General features: G+C 41.1%; 1 pseudogene; it reads right to left on the minus strand.

Moving 5' to 3' along the window:
• Positions 1-3,119: 3,119 nt before the first annotated feature.
• LOC102831068 lies at positions 3,120-3,848 on the minus strand (annotated as a pseudogene).
• Between the last annotated feature and the right edge of the window lie 3,380 nt (positions 3,849-7,228).

A 7,228-nucleotide genomic window follows, 5' to 3' on the forward strand; every position in this document is an offset into this window, starting at 1 on the left:
TTGAGCCCATTGCTGCTGTCACTGTGCCGATCCATCTCATTGGGGGTCTTCCTCTTTTTCTCTGACCTTCCACTTTACAAATTTGATGTCCTTCTCCAGGGACTGGTCCCTCCTGACAATATGTCCGAAATAAGTGAGACAAAGTCTGGAAATCCTGGCTTCTAAGGAACACTCTCATTTTACTTCATCCAACATAGATTGTTATGGTCTTTTGGCAGTCCATAGTACTTTTAATATTCTCCTCCAACACCATAAGTCAAATGCATCAAATCTTCTGTGGCTTTCCTTATCCACTGCCCTCACACAGATACGAGGTGATTGAAACTATCATGTCTTGAGTTCAAACTGACCTTACAGTCCAGTGCAGTGTCCCACAGTGCCACACCAGCATGCTACCACAAACTTTTGAAGCCCTCTTGTATAAATATAGAAATGCATACACATAACTATCAAAGAATATGAATACCATCTTTCCAAATATTAGCATCTAATTCTGCACAGTACAATAAATTATTTGAGTGGGATCATAGTGTGGCACCCTAGGGTAATGCACTCAACCTCAAGGTCAGTTTGAGCTGTGGAGTCAGAGGTCCAGACTCACCAGTTGCTCCTCAGAAATCCTATACAAGGTCACTATGAGTTAGAATGGACTCCACAGGACTTAACAACAACCATTTATTTTGTCCAAAGATATTTCTAGTGGCTGTATTGCCTTTTCTGTTTTGTTCTTAAATTTTACAGCCACGTTTCCTAAGAGACTTAATTACTTCTGAGTTTCCTAGTTTTATAGCTTGCCTGGAGTTCCTTTTGTTACTAAGAGATTGAGTTCCAAGTTTATGACTTACTTTATAGACATCAGTTTTCTCAACCCAAAGTCCATTTAAATTCACAGACCATATAATTTAAAAAATAAACTCTTACATGTGAATAGATGGTACCTTAGAAGGTTTTGGCTTGGATCTTACATTAAATTCCATAAGAATGTTCAAATTGGGCTTTACATTATTTGTTTCCTTTAAATATGACTTTATTACAAACTGTTACTTTGTAGTAAATTAATCATAAAATGATGCAGATCAATATATATATATATTTGGGTTTGGGTCAGGCACACCTTAGTCCTCCAACTAACATCTTTGCTCTTGAACACTTTAAAGAGTTTTTGTACAGTAGATTTACCTAATGCAATAAGTAGTTTGATTTCTCAAATGCTGCTTCCATGAATGTTAGTAGTTGATCCAAGCAAAATGAACTCTTTGACAACTTCAATCTTTTCTCCATTTACATGGATATTGTTTATTGGTCCAGTGGTGAAGAATCTTGTCTTCTTTGTATTGAGGCACAACCCATACCTAAGGCTTTGGTCTTTCATCTTCATCAATAAGTATTTTACGTCCTCTTCAGTTTCAACAAGCAAGGTTATATCATCTGTGTATTACAAGTTGTTGATGAGTCTTCCTCCAAACCTAATGCCCTATTTTTCTTCAAATAATCCAATTTATGGAATTATGTGCTCAGCATAGATATTGAATGGTGAAAGAATACAACCCAGGTGCACACCTTTCATTATTTTAAACCATTCAGTGTTCTCTTGCTCTTTTCACACAGCTGCCTCTTGGTCTATGTACAGGTTCCTCATGAGCACAATTAAGTGCTCCAGAATACTCATTAGTCACAATGTTGTCCACAGGGTTTGTCATGATCCACACAATTGAAAGTCATTGTATAGTCAATAAAGCACAGGTAAATCTCTTTCTGGTATTCTCTGCTTTCAGCCAAGATTCATCTAACATCAGCAATGATATCCCTCATTCCACATCCCCATCTGAATCTAGCTTAAACCTCTGGCAGTTCTCTATCAATGTACATTTGCAACTGGTTTTGGATTATCTTTAGCAAAATTTTACTTGCATGAGATATTAATGATATTGTCTAATGACTTCCACATTCCAATGTGTCACCTCTCTTTGGAATGGGCACAAATACAGATCTCTTCAAGTCAGAAGGCCAGGTAGTTGTCTTCCAAATTTCTTGGCATAGCTGAGTGAGTGCCTCCTGTGCTTCATCAGTTTGTTGAAAGACTTAAATTTGAATTCCATCAATTCCTAGAGCCTCGTTCTTTGCCAATGCCTTCAATGCACCTTACATTTCTTCCTTCAGTACCATTAATTATTGATCATATGCTACCTCTTGAAATGGTTGGACATCAACAATTTGCTTTTGGTACAATGACTGTATATTCCTTCCATCTTCTTCTTTTTTTTTTTTAATATGACTTTTATTTTACTAAATATCGAACACTGATTCTTATTAACAGGAAGGGAGCTAATACCACATTCTCTTCAGAATTTAAGACTTTTATTTTCTTGTCCAACATAAGGTATTATAGTCTAGATTAGTTTCTTTTGTAAAATTTCAAGAATCTCTCATTCTACTTCTTTATCCTTTTCTAGATTTTTCATGTTTCTAAAAATGCACAACATATCCGTTGAGATGACATTTGGATATAACAGAGTCGCATCATGGAGAGAGAGGTTTATTTCTCTCCCATGTAAAAAGTGGCCAGAGGTTGGCAGTGACCATGCTCTCTCTGGCTGAGCAGCAGCAGGAGTCACCAGTTTGGAATGACAGTCACACTCTCAGGACACAATACACTTTGTTGAACGGGATCTGACACCAGGCTCACTGAACATTGTGGGATACAGAGTAAACGTAGCTTGGCAGCCCAGCAACATCAGGCTTGTTTTCAGCTCGAGGAGCTGCTACTCTGGGCTCCCAACACTCACATCGTGTGTCAGAAGCCAACTCTATGGCAGCTACCAACAGAAGTACATCACAATTTGTGACGCCTGTAATTGAACACTGATGCACTTAGTTTAGTAAAACATCCAAATATAAAGGACTCACTAGAGAAGTGTCTCTAATTATTTAAACTGGCTTTTGTTTTGTTTTTTAATTCAATTCATTCTGGTCTTAATAGTACATAACTGCTATATTAACTTATACTATATTTTGGAAATGTCAACAGAAGTAGCAAAATAGATGAGCAACTAGAAGCTACAGAGCCAAATATTTGACTTAAAAACTAAGTAAGTTCATGATTAGATATGAGAGACATTTCATCTCGGAGTAGATTCTAAGGCAGCATCCTGAGATTCCATAAAAACAAAACCTTCTGTATCAAAAGAAGGGATCTCAATAAGAGGATCAGAGTCTTCTATTTCCAAGTGCAGTGATTTCCCCCGTTCATAACTCAGGTCTGAGTTATCTTTCATTTGAACCTCTTGCTCCTTAAACTCCAAAGGTTTATCTGAGGCTGGAGCTACAACTTCTTCATCTTTGTTATCATGTAGAAAACTACACATCACGTTGGGTCTACTAGAGGAATCAGTATCATTGATTGGCAGCCACTCCACGCCACCTCTGGTTTCTTCTCCTTCTTTCTTTTCTGTCAGAAGAGTTCTTGTCATGCTGAGTTTCTTCATTGTATGACATTGTATGACATTGTATGACATTGTATGACAACTGTTTTGTTGTTGCCTTCTGCATCCACATGTTCCTCCACATCTTCTTCAAATATAACACAGGTCCCCAGAGTGTCTTCATATTCCCCAGCAAAGACATAGTTGTCCACTTGCATAATAGACCTCTCAGTGTCAATGCCCAAAATCTTGCATTGATTTTCACAATTTGAGAAAAAGTCTGAATCAATAATTCCTGAAACTTCCACCAGAACCAACTGCTCATCTTCCTCTTCCCACTCTTGGTGCCTCCGCTCCTTCGGTTGCCACCATGATCCCACAGCTTCTGTGCCTCCCACTCTAACCCCACCCTCTCACTGCCTCCATCTTGAGTACTGGCCCCTTCCATGTTCTTTTGATGCTTTCTGCATCATTCAATATTTTGCCCATAGAATCCTTCAATATTTCAAGTCAAGGCTTAAAGTTTTTCTTCAGTTCTTTCAGCTTTAGAAATGCTATACATTTCCCTTTTGGTTTTCTAACTCCAGGTCTTTGCACATTGTGTTATAATATTTGACTTTGTCTTCTCTAGCTGCTTTTTGAATTTTTCTATTCAGCTCATTTATCTCCTCATTTCTTCCATTTGCTTTAGCATCTCTGCTCTGGAGAGCGAGTTTCAGAGTCTCTTCTGACATCCACTTTGGTCTTTTTCTTCTTTCTTGTCTTCTTAATGACCTTTGCTTTCTTCCTGTATGATGTTCTTGATATCATCCCACAACTCTTCTGGTCTTCAGTATTTAGTGTTTAATGCATTAAATCTGTTCTTGAGATGCTTTCTATATTCAGATGGGATATGTTCAAAATCATAATTTGGTTCTCATGAACTTGTTTTAATTTTTTTCAGCTTCAGCCTGAATTTGCATATGAGTAATTGATGGTCTGTTCCAGTCTGCCCCTGGACGTGTTTTGGTTGATGATATGGAATGTGAGTTATGAGTTACAAATTTTAATTAATTAATCCATGTCTTTGTGTCTTAGGTGCAAATTTTAAAAATGAAAAGGGAAGGAAGGAAGGAACTCATTTTGGCAGGCATATGTTGCTAAATGTTATTGAGTCAGTTCTGTGAAGCCACTGGTGGATTTGAACTGCCAACCTTGCAGTTCAAATTGATCTTGCAGTCCAGTGCTTATCCTACTGAGCCACCCCCTGACTCCAGGCAAAAAAAAAGGGACCAAAAACCATTAGCAAACAACAAAGGATGCTTAGAAATATCCTTAAAGATTAGAAAAAATAATCAAAAAAGAGTAGTTAGTAGGTTTTATGGCAAAATAGATACCATTGAATGTAGAATTAGTGAACTTGAAAATAGATGCACTGGAATTACACAGGAGCAGGACACACATAAAGAAGTGTAAAATACACCAGGATTATAAAAATTAAATGTAAAGTGAGAATGCCAAATACACATCTAACTGGATTTACAAAAGAAAAAACAAGAGAAAGTAGGTGAAAAACAATATTCAAAGAGAATGAATAGCCAATAACTGGTTATAGACACTAAACTTCAGGGTCCCAGAAAGAGTCACTAAAGTAGCACATCAATGCTGTTAGTTGGTTACAATTCAGATCGACTCTATGTACACTAGAATGCAACACTGCCCATCCTACACCATCCTTACAAACACTGTTAATCACAATCACAAGCCCACTGCTGCTGCCACTGTGCCAAACCATCTCAATGGGGGGGGGGGGTCTTCCTTTTTTCACTGACTCTCCACTTTACCAAGTAGCATTGGATTTGGAGGTGGGGATGAATGGAAGCCGTTCCAGGTTGGGAAAGCAAGTCTGTGGGGTTGCAGCTCTGCAGCGTACAGTGCACCTGGGCCAGGGCTGTGATCTGCAGGGAAGCCCGTCACCTGGAGTGATCGGCCACAGCAGCCAGGCAGGGCTGCATCACTGTCGGTCAGTGTGACTGCCCAGGGCCAATTACAGAATTAGAAACTCACATCACCAGCAAACACATGAGAGGATTCCAACCACCCAACAGATAACACCATCCTCATCAAAGGAGATAGCAGGTGGTTTGTTAACTGTGTGACTAGTAGGATTGATGACAATGAGTCCTGGCGGAGTGGGGTGGGTGGGGGTGGGGGTGGGACAGGGGGGTGCTGGGGTGGAGACATGTATGTCCCTGTGCCAATGGCAGGAGAAATCTCACATCTTTGGAGAAACGTGGAGAATCAGCATGAAAACCAAGTTGTGAGGGATAGATACCAGCATGAGGACAAAATTAATAAGGTTTGCAATATTTGTGACAGAATAAAAGGAACCTCAATATCTGTGACTGTTGCTGAATCAGGAACTAAGATTCCTGTACAAGGCTGAAGACTGAGTCAGAGAAATACATGCAGGATGGTGTCAAGTGGGAAAAGAAACTGTAGAACTAATGAACATTTTAATCTAACTTTCAGTGGGAGAAAAAATAGCCAAAGTTACAATCCTGCATCCACATTTGGGGAGATTCACATGTAGCAGCTGTTAATCAGGCTAAGATTTTCAGGGGTGAAAGTGGGAGGTGTCTTCCTTGGCTAAATACCTTTGAGTGGGTTCGAACTCTGTATAAGTTTTGTGAGGAGTGGCTATTGCTTTGAACCACTGACCTTGTGGTTCACAGTCCAGTGCTTATCCTACAGGGCCACACCAGGACTCCCCCTTTCTACTTTGCTGCTATTGTCATTGTTGTTAAGTATCTTTTAGTCGGTTCCAACTTAGAGAGACCTTGAGTAGGGTTTTCAAGAAGCTGCTGGCAGGTTTGAACCACTGACATTGTGATTAGCAGTTCAATGCTTATCATATGGTGCCACACCAGGACATTCCATTGATCACTCCTGAAGTGTTTGAATTTGTCCACTGGAGCATTCATTTGGAATTTTAAGGCACAGAGAACGTTAAACAGATTGTAGTATAAAAAGGAGCTCTGGTAGCGTAGTGGTTACAAATCAGGCTGCGAACCTTAAGGTCAGCGGTTCGAAACTCCCAGCCGCTCCGCAGGAGAAAGATGAGGCTTTCTACTCCCGTAAAGATTTACACCCTCAGAAACCCTGTACAGGGTCGCTATGGGTCAGACCCGACTCGATGGCACTTAACAACAACAACAAAGTATAAAAAGCAGAAGGGAACAGAGAGGCCACCTTTTTAAGGTTCTGGCATGAGCTAATGAGGGGCATCGGGTATCAACTCGACAGCCCATAGCAACAACCAAAGAGTCCAGGTTTTCAGATTTCTACATGGGGTCATTTTCTCCACCCAGGTGGAGAGGAAGGGGAAGAAGGGCAGGGAGGGGGCTCTGGCCCCATGACGAGGCCCCTCTAGTGAGAACGACAGGATCTGCTCTGAGGTTCTGCGCTTGTCTCCTGATTGCTCTCCAGGGACCCACCCAGCCACCAGGAGGTGAAGAGGTCTGACCAAAGATGGCGACATGGGCCCAGGAGCCAGGAGTCCCAGAGCACTGCAGGCCTGACTAACAACCCTCCCTAATTGGCCATGCCGGGCCCCAGGTCCCAGCAGAGCCAGATGGAGAGAACGTTCCTACAGTGACCCCATGGTATGGACTCCCCGACATTGCATTGCCCAGCTGATGGGGGCAGGCATGCAGGGAACTGAGCTGAACTTCCAGCCTCCAGTGAGGACCCGGCTGCTTCCTGTATTAGAACCTGAATGATCCAGACCCATCTGGGACCAGGTAACCCACCTGCCCGTGCCCTCA

This window comes from Chrysochloris asiatica, unplaced genomic scaffold, assembly GCF_000296735.1.
Source record: "Chrysochloris asiatica unplaced genomic scaffold, ChrAsi1.0 scaffold00314, whole genome shotgun sequence".
In the NCBI taxonomy this organism is placed as follows: domain Eukaryota; kingdom Metazoa; phylum Chordata; class Mammalia; order Afrosoricida; family Chrysochloridae; genus Chrysochloris; species Chrysochloris asiatica.